General features: G+C 35.7%; 1 pseudogene; it reads left to right on the top strand.

Moving 5' to 3' along the window:
* Positions 1–570: 570 nt before the first annotated feature.
* LOC104875795 lies at positions 571–831 on the top strand (annotated as a pseudogene).
* Positions 832–1,590: the final 759 nt, after the last annotated feature.

Below are 1,590 nucleotides of genomic sequence, written 5' to 3'. Positions count from 1 at the left end.
CAGGTGTGTACCACTGATTTGGTGCAAAGATTTTTTAAAACCATTAAAAATATGGTCATTAAAATAAAAATACTCTATAGACAAGATGAGCTCTAGACTGAAATTTTCAAAACATAATAAATGAATTAGAAAAATTCACTAAAACCCAACGGAGACAGATATTCTTTTAAAATGAAACTGCATTTAAAAGCGTTAAAAATAGACTGAAAGTTCAACATAAGACTAATGAGTGTTCCCAAAGAAGACAATAGAATTACACAAGAAGTTCTATTTTGATTATCTAAGAATTAAAAACTTTCCAGCACTGAAAAAAAGGACACAGATCCTAAATTGGAAAATGAGCAAGTATTTAGAAAAATAAATGGCAACAAATTTAAATAAAAATAAATTATAACAAAATAATATGCATCAGATCTTTAGGTTAGCTAATAAAGCTGTCAGAGAAATGGACTAAGGCTTTTTGTTTTGTTTTTGAGATAAGATCTTGCTATGCAGACCTCACTGGCGATCACCAAAGCTGACTGATAGCCCAGGCTCCAACGAGCAGCACCTTGCACAGCCTGAGTGGACATGGGCAGAGCGATGGTGGCCAGGCTGGGGCTGGGGCTGCTGCTCCTAGCGCTGCTCCTACCCATACAGATTTACTAAAACCAAATAGCTGTTGTGAAGCCTTTCAGTAACACCTCCCAGAACACCTCTACTACCCCAATCTCCACTAATGTCACCACCAAGGCAGGCAACGGTGCCCAGCAGTTGACATCTGTACTGTTAGAGACTCTGGCCAAGAATAATCTCTACATCTCTACTGTTAGAGACTCTGGCCAAGAATAATCTCTACTTTCCCATCTTCTAAACCCAGTCCAAATGACTAAGAAAAGTTCATGGTGGCAAGGAAGAAATCTAATTCCACACCTTACTTTAGTAATGTAAAAAATGTTGAGAATTCCAAACTTGATTCATTTGAGGGACATGTTGAAGGAATTGATAGACGATTGATGCCAATGTTAAATCTGCTGGAGTTTTCTTTTTTTGTACAAGATGAAGAGAGTTCCCAGAGGATCATCAATACCTACTTTGAGAATGTGTGCTCTAATAAAATGGAAAACAAAGATGAAATGGACAGATTTCTAGATACTTATGAATTACCAAAGTTAAATGAAGATAAAAAAATTTAAACATCCCAATTATAATCAGTGAAATTGAAAATGTAATTAAAAATTTACCAACAAAGAAAAGCCCAGGTCCTGATGGCTTCACTGATGAATTCTACAAAACATTTAGAGAAGAACTACTGCCACTACTCTTTAAACTATTCAATGAAAAAGAAAGCGAAGCAATACATCCAAATTCATTCCTGCAAGTAAGTGTTACTTTGATTCCAAAGCCAGGGAAAGACCCAACCAAAAAATAGAACTACAGGCCAATCTCCCTAATGAGCATAGACGCAAAAATACTCAATAAAATATTGGCAAACAGAATACAGAGGGTCATCAAGAAGATCATACACCATGATGAAGTCGGATTTATTCCAGGGATGCAAAGATGGTTCAACATATGCAAATCAATCTTTGTAATACACTATATTAATAT

The sequence above is a fragment of the Fukomys damarensis genome, unplaced genomic scaffold, assembly GCF_012274545.1.
Source record: "Fukomys damarensis isolate Sample0158 unplaced genomic scaffold, DMR_v1.0_HiC HiC_scaffold_39, whole genome shotgun sequence".
NCBI lineage: Eukaryota > Metazoa > Chordata > Mammalia > Rodentia > Bathyergidae > Fukomys > Fukomys damarensis.
The sequence above is the reverse complement of the archived record's forward strand: the minus strand, read 5'-3'. Positions and strand labels throughout refer to the sequence as shown.